The following is a 12355-nucleotide window of genomic DNA, read 5'->3' on the forward strand; positions in this document are numbered from 1 at the left end:
TTTGGTATACATTGTAATATATTTATTTAGTATTTATAATATTATTTTAGAAAAATAATAAGAAAATTTGATATTTCCAACCGATCAGCAAAAGAACTTGGAAAATGGACTTAACGGTCCAATAAAATGCGAACGACTTTTAATTTAGAGCTTTGCTTTCTTAGGGATGTCAACGGGGCGGGATGGGGCCGGTTTTTAAAATTCCGTCCCCGTCCCCGTGGGGAATTTTACATCCCATCCCCGCGATTTTCCCCGTTTCTTTAGGTGCGGGGCGGGATCGGGGATTTTGTGGGGCGGGAACGGGACGGGACGGTTTTTCCCATTTTATTTTTTAATTGATATTTTTTAAAAAAATTTATATAAAAAAATTATTTTATGATTAAAATATAAAGAAAATGACTACAATGCAATAAAAATATAATAAAATACATCAAGGAACAATTTTACAATCATAATAAAATACATATTTAGAAAAATAAATAAAAAAAAAGAAAATAATTTTATATAAATAAAATTTTATAAAAAAATAATAAATAAATAAATATATATATATATATATCGGGGCGGGTTCGGGACGGGATTATTATTCCCCGTCCCCGACTCGGTTTTTAGACATTTGCCCCGAGTCCGTCCCGCATCCCCGAATTTTCGGGGAAAAACCGCCCCATTAGGGACGGTGCACCGCGGTTTCGGGGATGAGCGGGGCAAATTGACATCCCTATGCTTTCTCTCAAAAGAAAAATGAAAAATAAAAAAATTAACGGTCCAATACATTTAATTTTGTATTAATATTTTATATTTGAAACATTAATAATATGGGAAAGTAAATCTTTCTTGGATATTCAAACTATATATGGGTTCCATGTGCTTTATTATTAATGATAATAAATTACATATCCTTAATTTACTCTCTACATTGCAGTCTAATTCGTACATGAACATCGAGAATGATGTGGAATATTGAAAAAGACGTGGGTATCAGGAGTGAAGATTAAGACGCAAATGTTGAAAAGACACTGAATATTATTTGATAATTGCTTTCAGATAAGGTGTAGGAAGATAGATACTTGGTGAAATTTATGACCACAGTTTAATAGATTTTATTTTTTTAGATAGACAAAATTAATGAACAATTCAATGAAGATGTTCTAGGTTTTATAGATTTTTAAAATGTTTTTTTTACAATCTATATTAAATAGCATTAGATTTTTAAAAACAGTCTGAATTAAACACATTCAAAATTTTAAATTTAATAAAATTTTACAAAAGTCTATTAATTAAAGTTGGTATTAAACACACCCTATTGGTGAATTATAAATACAAATATTAGATAGTAAATTATGGATGGAAATTAAAGGGGCTTTAAATTTAGTGATGAGCGAAGATAGATAGATAACAGAGGGCGATCGATCAAAGATATATAGAGAGAAAATAAATGGCAGAAGAAGAACAAGTAGTAATTAAACGAAACAAGCAGGTGATCCTAAAGAGGTATCCAGAGGGGTTGCCTAAGGAGGATGACATGGAGGTGACCTCCTCTGCTACTATTAAGCTCAAGTTGCCTGATGGTTATGGTGGCATTCTTCTCAAGAATCTCTACTTGTCATGTGATCCCTTTCAGCGAAACTTCATGCGACACGTCCCTCCTAGCGGCGTCCCCATCCATTCCTATGCCACTGCCTCTCTATGTCTATCCATCTTAGATAGTCCAGTAACGAAGTTTTTTTTTTTGGGTTATAGAGTTTATTGTTTACATTGAGCAAGCTGGTTAAAATCTATAACTTATACATAAACTAAATTAGTAACAATAATAATTCGACCGCAATTCATTTCAACTTGTGCTGTGTAAATATATAATTTAAAAATTGTAGCCGCTATTTGGGTATGGAGTGGGCAAAGTGTTGGATTCAGGACATCCAAATTTCAAACAAGGAGATTTGGTCTGGGGGATAACTACATGGGAAGAATACAGCCTCCTTCCAAAGCCTGAAACCTTCATCAAAATCCTCCATACAGATGTACCTCTTTCCTACTATGCTGGAATTCTTGGTATGTATTTTCTTAATTAATTTTTTTTCTTTCGTTATAATATGAAGTATTTTTTTTTTTTTTTTTTTTCAAAAAAAGAAGAAGCTGGTATATATGTAAATATATATTGATTGGTTCATATGTAGGTATGCCTGGTATGACTGCTTATGCTGGATTCTACCAAATATGTAATCCTAAGAAAGGAGAAAATGTTTTCATATCAGCTGCATCAGGTGCAGTAGGTCAGCTTGTTGGTCAATTTGCTAAGTTGTCTGGTTGTTATGTTGTTGGAAGTGCTGGCAGCAAAAAAAAGGTAATCAATTAAAATCTAAAGTGCATAGTAGTTATCTTGGAGACCATCCAGATTTTATCAGGTTCGATTTGGCCTTGTAAACAGAAAACCCCTCCAAGGTTCTATACATAATTAAGCTAATTATAAAAGTTATATAATCCAGGTCGAGCTTTTGAAAGAAAAAGTTTGGATTTGATGATGCATTCAACTACAAGGAAGAAAAAGACTTGAAGGCAGCCTTAAAGAGGTATTTCCCACAAGGGATAGACATTTACTTTGAGAATGTAGGAGGCAAAACACTAGAGGCTGTGCTTCTCAATATGAGACAGTTCGGACGCATTGCTGCTTGTGGAATGATATCACAGTACAATGTTGATGAGGAGGAAGGAGTAAGAAATCTGATGCAGCTGGTATCCAAGTGTGTTCGTATGGAAGGATTCAACTGTATTGATCACCTCCATAAGTATTCCGAGTATTTGGACTTTGTTCTGCCTCATATCAGAGAGGGTAAGATTGTTTATGTGGAAGATATTGCTCATGGCCTTGACTCTGCTCCATCAGCTCTTGTTGGACTCTTCTTGGGTCGCAATGTTGGTAAACAACTCATTCATCTGTCTGAATAACATATATCATATCATACATGATGATGATGGTGGTGGTGGTGGTGGTGGTGATGATTTATCTACTTGTATCTTAGATCTTGTTGTATGAATAAATAACTCCCATGTCCAACCATGGGGACAGCTATGTAGCTAGCTCAAGAAATTATATATCAAGTTTTCTTTACCAGTGGAAATTATATTTATCAAGTTTTCTTTACCAATGGTGTGAACAGTACATTTTGATCATGCCAGAGGAGCCCAACATATGCATGCTGGGGGTGGACATTAACCTGTTGCTTACACATAATTCTCATGGTAGATATGAGCTGACTGATTTAATAAGTGTTCAAGTTTTTATTTTTTAAGTAAGTTTTTTAATTTTAAATTATTAATTGAGATTACATCTTCAATCATTGAGATGACATCTTAATAATTGAATCTTAATAATTGAATTTTAATATGATAATATTTTTTTATAAATATATTTCCAATATATTATATTTCAAATATAATTATAGTTTTAAAAGATTACAAGTTTGAATAATTTTGCTTAACTTTAAATTTTTTAATGAGATTTTTTTTTTTTTTTAAACACTGGAATAAAATATTGGGCCTAACTTTGTAAAGCATGTATTATTAATCTACCCCATGTCGTCATTGCAAGTGTCTTGTACTGTTGACCATCAATTGTATCTATTCTAGCTTTGGCACAATGACCATGATGAGTGGCATATTATATATTGTTAATTTATTTTACTAGAATTAAAAAAGACTTTTTGAGGTTTTACAAACATATATTTTAAGTAGATGGTCACTAAACAAGTATGACAAAGAAATCTTTGTTGTACTCCAACCAGTGTTTGTTTCAAAAATTTTTTTATTTTTTATTTTTGGGGCGAATATCAGCCAGTGAAAAGTGCAAGTAGACACCAATTAAAATGAAATTTTTTTTTTTTACATGGTTACTCTGTTTGTGTTATTTTGTGGATTTTTCAATTTTATTTTATTTTATTTTATTTTTTTTTTGGCGTGCCTAAACTTTTTGTGATATTTTTTTGGGTGATTCATGCTCTTCTTACAATCTTTAACTTTTGGAATAAAGAATTAAAAAATTCTAATGTCCACACGTGTAATATTTGAAAACTTGAATACACCGTTATCTTAAAATATCTTTGTCTTGTACACTGGAAAAATTCACGCACCAAATACCCAACTGGAAGCTCTTCCTCCAAGCATTCATGTAACTCTACTACCTCCTCCCAACCCTCAGTCCTTTTATACGCTGCAAGTTTCTGTACTTTGTTTTTATTTATTTGCTTTTTTCATTTTCTTCTTTCCAACTTCGTTCTAATTCATCAAAATGGGCAGTTTATTTTATCTTGTGATGAGTTTCATATGTTTACATTGCTCTAAATTTTAACCATTAATGGTGTTTGATGATCGTTTCTGAAATATGGGTTTTCTAAAGTACTGCCCGATCTTATCAGAAAATAGAAATGGAAACACACGCACCCACAGTGGTAGAGAATTCGACTACATTGTTTAATGCTACTGAGTAAAATGTTGGAAACGTCTTTTTTTTTTTTTTTTTTTTGTGTGTGTACCCCAGTATTATTATTATTACACTTCACAATTACTATTTAAATATTTCTTTTTACTATATATGTAATTTTTTTGGTATAATGAAGCAACAGACTAAGGCTTGCTTGAAATGGGTTTTCATGGACTCAGATAAACAAGCATTCCTTCAATTTCAAATGATTCATTATGTTATCTGGGCAGCGCTACTTAAGAAGCTATGTTGTCATGTGCATTTTCTTAGTTTCTGCTAGCATTTGGTGACAGTATACCTTGCTTAAGAGGCTTCTTCATGTTCTGATCGTAATGATTGTTTTTATAGTTACTGTCTTCTTTCCATTAACTTATTGCCAATCTTATTATCAATTTAGCATTGAAAGACACTGGTTAAAACATAAACTTCATGTTTAATATGTAGCATACATTGTAAATTTCACTTTGGCTGTCACTGTCACTGGCTGTTATGGTTGTTAGTTTATTCCATATGCTTGGGTTTTAAAAGGTCTCTAAATTCACTTCTTCTTTAGTTTGTGCACTGATAGTCACCCTAATCTAGTGGTCTACTCATAAGTCTTCTAAGGTCATGGTTTTTAACAGATAGGTATTCTAAGAGTTTATGCATCATGGATCCATTATACATTTTTATTTGGCCGAAATTGTGTAGGTTGACCATTGAATGCACAATTAGTTGCGTACCGAGAAGGTGTATGAGTGATGTTTAGATGGAAAGCAAAACTTTCTGCTGGTGGAGCTGTTAAGAAGAGTAAGCCTGATGGAATTTGTATAGACAAACGTGGCAAAGTGAGAAGCTTTAATCCGAAGAAACTGTCTAGGAAAAAATGTAAAGAACTTTTGTACTCCATTATTTACTTGCAACTAATGTTATAGTCTGCATTATCTTCAAATATTTGATAATATTATCTTCGTACAGGTGGTTCTTTAAGGGGACGAGGATGGACATATGGTTCTGGGTTTATTGACGGAATTTTCCCAGCGATGAGCCCCACTGCTCAGCAGCTTCTGGACATTCTGCAGAAGGAAGTGGATCAAAGCAGAATTATCACCAATTATGCTCCTCATTGTAGATTGCATATGCTAATTGGATGCATTTTATTATGTATTAATTTTTTATTGTTAGGCTCTTAATGGTCCAATATCAACGTATAGCTAAGAAGTTGGTGTAAATGTATAACTGCATATACAGATTGCAGATTAAGGATGGAAAGTAAAGGGGCTTTGAATTCAGTGATCACCTAAGGTACATAGCAGTGGGTGATCTATCAAGATATAGAGAGAAAATAAATGGCAGAAGAAGAACAAGTAATTACAAGAAACAAGAAGGTGGTATTAAAGAGGTATCCAAAGGAGTTTCCAAAGATGACATGAATGTGACCTCCTCTGCTACTATTAAGCTGAAAGTGCCTGATGGTCAAGGTGGCATTCTTGTCAAGAATCTCTACTTGTCATGAGACCCCTTTCAGCGAAATCTCATGCGTTGCGTGTCTGATTCTGCAGGCATCGACTTGCCACTCTATACCACTGACTCTGTATGTCTATCTTCATATTTCTCTTACAAGCCCATTTTGGGACAGTTCAGTAACAAAGTTTTTTTAATTTTGTTTTATAAGAATAGGATCCATTCTCAAATTTTTAAGTTTTTTTTAGTAGTTGCAGTGTTTATCTTTTTCATTGAGCAACTGATACATGTGTGTGTATATATATATATATATATATGTTGAAATTTAAAAACTTATTTGTAAACCTAATTAGTAGTTCATAATTAAAGTAATAATAATAATAATAGATTTGACTGCTAAGCACTCAAGTAGAGCTGAATTCATGTCAACTTGTACATATAACCGCAAGCTTTTGAGGCTAATTTGTGAATACATAATTTGAAAATTGCAACGACTATTTGGGTTTGGAGTGAGCAATGTGTTGGATTTGGGACGTCCAGATTTCAAACAAGGAGATTTAGTTTGGGGAATAACTAAATGGGAAGAATACAGCCTTCTTCCAAAGCCTGAAACCCTCATCAAAATCCTCCATACTGATGCACCTCTTTCCTACTAGGCAGGACTTCTTGGTATATATAATTTCATTTTTTTGGGGTTATAATATAAAGTTTTTTTAGTTGGTATATATAATCATATTGATTGGTTTATATAGAGGTATACCCGGTATGACTGCTTATGTTGGATTCTACCAAGTTTGTAATCCTAAGAGAGGAGAAAATGATTTCATATGAGCTGCATCTGGTGCAGTAGTCCAGCCTGTTGGCCAATTTGCTAAATTGTCTGGTTGTTATGTTGTTGGAACTTGGAAGTGCTGGAAGCAAAGAAAAGGTGATCATGAGTATGATCAGGCCTTGTGAAGGTTATGTACATAATTAAGCTAATTATAAAAATTATGTGTGCAACTAGACGGATGATAAAGACTTGGAGGCAACTCCAAAGAGGTATTTCCCACGGGGCATAGTCATATATTTTGAGAATTTAGGAGGCAAAGCACTTGATGCTGTGCTTTTCAACATAAGACAGTTCGACACATTGCTGTGTGTCCGATGATATCACAGTACAATCTTGATGAGCATGAAGAAGCAAGAAATCTGATGCATCTGCTATCGAAGCGTGTTCATATGGAAGGATTCAACTGTCTTGATCACCTTCATAGTATTATGATTGCTTGGATTTTATTCTGCCTTATATCAGACCGGGTACGTAAGATTGTTTATGTGGATAATATTGCTCATGACCATGACTCTGCTCCATCAGTTATTGTTGGACTCTTCTCTGTTCGCAATATTGGAAAACAACGCATTCATCTGTCTGATTAACGTATCATATCATATATGATGATGGTGGTGGTGATGATGATGATGATCTATCTACTTGTATCTTTAATCTTGTTGTATGGATAAATTACTTGCGTGTCCAACCATGGTGACGGCTATCTTTTCTTTGCTAATTGTGTGAAGATACATTTTAAACATGCAAAAAGAACTAAATATTGTGGGGAGTATTATAAGCTATCGTTAACATTCTCATTCTTCTAAGTTAAGGATTTAATGATGTGATAAGTGTTAAAGATTTTTACTTATTTAATTAAATGTTTAGTTTTAAATCATTAATTGAGAGATTGTATTTTCAACCTTTAATTCCCAGGTCAATTTACCTGTTCAAATTTTTTTACTTTTCATTTTTTTTTTAATATTTTCAATCTATTTACAATTTTGTCCGTCGAACATAAAGTGTGCCCCTCTGCCCCTCCTTGAACCCCTCTCATTCCCACTTGAACTTGGTTTTTTTTTTTTTTTTTTTTTTTTTTTTACAAAACTTATCTATATATAGTTTTACTCATTTTTCTTATATCTAGTCATTTATTATTTAACCTAATAATATTTTAACAATACAATTCTTGAGTTAAAATTTTCATAATAATTTAACAATATAATTACATAATTAATATTTTTTAATATAATATTTATATGCAAATATAATATTATAATCCAATTAGTTAAAATCCAAAAAGCTTTATAATTTAATTATGTATTTTCTGTTATTATATTTATAGGGGAGTTAAGCTGCGTTTTTTATTGTTTTAAATCCAATTCTTTTTGTTATGTTTTTTATAGTTTCCAATTACTTTATTTTTAAATACTAACAATATCAAAATTTTATTTTTTTATTTGACCTCAATTAGTGTGTTTTATATCTATCTATATATAGATATATATAGATATATATTTGCAATAAATTTGATGTGTATTGCCAAAAATCAAACTTGTCTCCAAAAAACTTTAGGAAAAACAAAAGATTTAAACCTTAATTTACTAAATACTATAATTAGTTAGACTACAACTTGCCCAAAAACAAAATAAAAAATAATAATAATGTTTCATTTTTGTATGTTTATACCTCTCCACACCATAAATTAAAAGGGATATTATTATGGGAAGTCCCTAAACTATGTAGTTTGTGACATTTAAGTCCCTAAACTGTTTTTCTAGACATTTAAATCCTTAAACCAATTGGACTTGTTCATCGTTGAGGCAAAACTGAAATTCCATTTGAATAGTTGACAGAAAGTGCACATAAGAGGCACATGCTAATTAAACAGGGGCATTGAAGGTCATTCTGGCGTCTCTCCCTCATTTTTCCAAATTGAAAATGCTCGCAACAAGCATGGTTTTACATTTTTCTTAATTAATTTTCTAGTGCACCTTGTTACTGACTTACTGTTAGTATTTTGGTCACTTATAATTAAAATTAAATTTAGGCTATAACTGGAGCTTCTTAGTGGGCTTTTGCCTCAAACGAAATTGCATGTATGGGCGAAATAAATGTTCAGGCCACCTCTGACCTATAAAAATCCAGACCTCATATTACAGCCCTCCACTAAAAAAAGGGCTCTGAATTTGGTCCAATATCCCTTTTGGAATGAGCTTAATGATATTTGCCATTTTATTTGCTATTATTTTTTTTCTACCCTTCAATATCTATTTTAACCTTAAAATAATAAAAAATGACTTGAATATCTTTTTATGTTTTAAACAAACAAAAACAAAAATCTACTTTTTAGAAAAAGAAAAAAAGTATATCAAATAATTGTTTTTACAAGAATACACAAAAATACAAAAAAACAAAACTTGCCGTGGAAAAGCCAAAGGAAGCTTCACCTCAGCACCCATAAAAAATACAAAGAAAAAACAAAAAAACAAAACTGCATTTCATCTTAGCACCCTTGAACGGCTATCTCCGAGGTAATTGTTTTAATATTTTTTTTTATTTGTTGCCGTGGACCGGTGTAGGTTTGTTTTTGTGTTAATTTTTTGCCTTGTTGTGATCGGTATGGATTTGTTTTTGTGTTTATTTGTTGCATTTCCGTGGACCCGTGTGGATTTTTTTGTGTTTATTTGTTGCTTTACCGTTAAATACTTATAAATTTAGTACAATGTGAGACATTGAAACTTTTGATTTGTGTTTAGAACCAGTTAAAAATGTGGAATTTTTGAAGTTTACTTGAAATTTAGGTTTTTGTATAGAAGTGATTATAACCTAGGTTTTAGGATAGATTGATATTGGGTATCAGTAGGAAATGAAGAGAGGAAAAAAAGGGACCTGTTTGGCCTTAAACGGTGGCCGGAGGTGGGAGCAATAACCGCATCAAAAATTGGACCGGGACCAGTTCAGGCGGGTTCGGGTCAACCCGGATAAAGGTTGAAGATGGAGCGAAGGACATGTCGTCTGGGATGAACGACACCCAGACGACACGTCGTTTTTAATTTTTTTTTAAATTTAAATTTTTTTTTTTTTTGGGTTCCATCGACATCCTTGAGCATGGAAAATAAATAAAAGATGAAGGCAGGGAAATCAATGAATTTGATGAAGAATAATGTTAGTTTGTAATAATGTTAGTTTGTAATAAAAAAACATAATATATGTATATATATATTTGTTACAACTTAGGGATATAAGGATTTTTACCCTGATTGAAGTTTAAATCCTAATGCTAAAGGTGTTATCTCACTAATGCATGATACTCAAACTCTGTCTAGAAAACACCTAAATGCAGATAAAAAAATTGCCACTACAGTATGCATCATATTTGCAATACCAAATGCAAATTATCAAACACGCAGGAACCTTAAGGGCAACAAATTTTGCATCATAATTAGATGCATAACCATAAGTAACTAACCATCATTACTTAATCAATTTTTCATACCAACCACAAATTTCCAATAAATGGACAAAATTATTCTAAATTTCATAAAATGTTTTAGAGCCTTTAGCATATATGTTGAAACATTCCTTACATAATTGCCAATGAAGAGTTCACGTTAATATTCAATTTCATTTCTGCCTTGTCATTTTCCAAATAGACCTTTCAACAAAATACCAAACAAATCTTGGGTTCTTATTCAACACATATTCCACTCGTTAGCCTAAAGCCATTTAAAAAAATGATTAGATAACCTCCTGCACCTTGATGTCAATGGAATAGGGTAAGCCGTAAGTCTCAATAGCTCCAAAATTGTCCATGACCCTCCAAATAGAAGTTTGAAACATCCATCTTTCAGACTAACTATCCAAAGGGTTGGGGAACTGTATTACAAACCCCCAACTTTAACCAGTTCAACAATCAAGCTCAATAGGAAAAAACGAACTCTTGTCCTAATAAAGCTAAAATTACTTTTACATATATATATATATATATATATATAATGAACAACAGACAACAAACAACAAAAACCAAATGCAACCCCTAAATCATCATAGGAGACGCTTTTGATGAGCGAGAAATAAGAGATACGAGAATCTAAACCTTTTGGTCGTTATCTTCTTTCCTGAGATAGAAGAAGAACTCCATGTAAAGTGAACAGCAGACCCAATTCCAAAAACTCCAATGGTTTCATTCACATAAAGCAATTTACAATCATGATTTTCTGTTTCATTCGACATAAAAACAGAGGAAAAACCTCGCAAGACTCTGACTGACAGGCAAACCAATCCAAAGCTTTCGCACTGGAAGGTACAGCGACCTTTAGAAATCCTCACAGAATTACATATGAAATGAAAACCAAACAAAACGACATAGTATCAAAATAGCAAAGTCTTACAAAATTTTCCAGTACCTGAAACCGAAAGAACCCATTGGAGGTAGAAGGAGGATTCAGCTTCAACTTCCCCATAGCATCTTTGATACTCTCTAATCCCTTCTCAAGCATCAATGTCGGGGGTAGAGTACGTGTAATGCAAGTCTCCACCACAAAATCCCCGTCCTCCATTCCCGAATCCTTGTTGATTTCCATTATTAGACCGTCAAATCGCACACCAAATACTACCTAAAACAAAAATTTCAGAAATAGCAAAAAAAAAAAAAAACATAACCCTAATTTCGATTCCAACTTATCTCAAAAGCAATCAGAAAAAAAAAAACCCATAAATGTTTTAAAACAACCCTAGAAACCACTCAAATCGAAAAGTCAAAGGAAAAATGAAGCAAACAGACCAGACATTTTATCAGAGAGGCCAAGTGAAATAGCAAGCTTGGGCATCTGCTTCCGCCATGCAGTACCACCCTTGAGCTTCGTATACAAATACACGTCTTCCTTCTTCACAATACCCTAATTTCGAATTCCAAACCATCAATTTCTTTGTATGGAATTTTGGTGACCGGAGAGACGAAATGGGGCTGTTTGATAAAAGGGCAACTAAGTGAAGAAAGCTTGATGAATGAAAAGAGATGAGCTTGATGAATGAGAAGAGTGAGCCAACTTTGGGAAAGGGTGATGAACAAGAAGAGAACAGTCAGGTGAAAGAAAAGAAAGAAATAACATAAAATAAAATAAAAATAAAAATATTTAATTTGGATATAAAGGTATTTTGGAATTATTAAAAATTGAAAGGGTAGAAAAAAAAAAAGATACCAAATGAAAGGGTAAAAATCATGAAACTCATCCCTATAGGGATATTGGACCAAATTCCCCAAACCTTTTTGTGTACAAGAAATGGCAAGTAGAAAATCCCAACTGGAAAATGAAAACCTAGTGTAGATATCAAAAATACACCCCACACTCAATGAAAGAGAAAGGATAAAGATGAATATGTGCAAAGAAATGGCCAGTGGAAAATGACCTTTAATACCCCCTGTTCAATGACCATGTGCCTCTCAGATGCAATTCCTGTTAATTTTTCAAACAGAATTTTAAATTTTGTCCTAACCATGAACAAATTGTCAAATACAATGAAATACAATGGGTGGAGGGATTTAATTGTCTAAAAAATAGTTTAGGAATTTAACTGTTACAAACCACATAGTTTAAGAACCTTTTTATGATAATATCCCTAAC

At 32.7% G+C, this 12355-nt stretch overlaps 1 long non-coding RNA gene and 2 pseudogenes across 1 annotated transcript; all 3 read left to right on the forward strand.

The window, feature by feature from the left end:
* Positions 1-1070: 1070 nt before the first annotated feature.
* LOC125419473 (2-alkenal reductase (NADP(+)-dependent)-like) lies at positions 1071-3143 on the forward strand (annotated as a pseudogene).
* Positions 3144-4011: 868 nt separating this feature from the next.
* LOC132802796 (uncharacterized) lies at positions 4012-6320 on the forward strand. Its single transcript, XR_009637906.1, has 3 exons — positions 4012-4162; positions 5165-5341; positions 5432-6320. It is a non-coding gene; the product is annotated as an uncharacterized LOC132802796 (long non-coding RNA).
* A 100-nt stretch (positions 6321-6420) lies between these two features.
* On the forward strand, positions 6421-7510 carry LOC125424131 (2-alkenal reductase (NADP(+)-dependent)-like; annotated as a pseudogene).
* The last annotated feature ends 4845 nt before the right edge of the window (positions 7511-12355 follow it).

This window comes from Ziziphus jujuba, chromosome 1 (genome assembly GCF_031755915.1).
Source record: "Ziziphus jujuba cultivar Dongzao chromosome 1, ASM3175591v1".
Classification (NCBI taxonomy): domain Eukaryota; kingdom Viridiplantae; phylum Streptophyta; class Magnoliopsida; order Rosales; family Rhamnaceae; genus Ziziphus; species Ziziphus jujuba.